Source organism: Pundamilia nyererei, unplaced genomic scaffold, assembly GCF_000239375.1.
Source record: "Pundamilia nyererei isolate P.nyererei 1_Seehausen unplaced genomic scaffold, PunNye1.0 scaffold00236, whole genome shotgun sequence".
Lineage (NCBI taxonomy): Eukaryota > Metazoa > Chordata > Actinopteri > Cichliformes > Cichlidae > Pundamilia > Pundamilia nyererei.
The window spans coordinates 49,459-49,710 of NW_005187637.1; positions in this window are offsets into that span (position 1 = coordinate 49,459).

A 252-nucleotide genomic window follows, 5' to 3' on the forward strand; every position below is an offset into this window, starting at 1 on the left:
CGTGTTTATTCTTCTCATATCATCCCCCCATTTGTGGAAGACGTCGGGCTTTGGACGATTACAGGCAGAGTTAGACAACCAGCCAATGTTCCCTCCCTTTATTGACGGGCTCCCTTTATCACAATTTGCCAGATTTGCAGACAGCCGGTAACTGGCCTCCCCTTCCAAATACACGCGTTTGGAGCAGATAATGTTGCTTATATTAGCCCCCATATGTTTCCATTTTGCACCTCCATTTATTAGTGCGGGGGG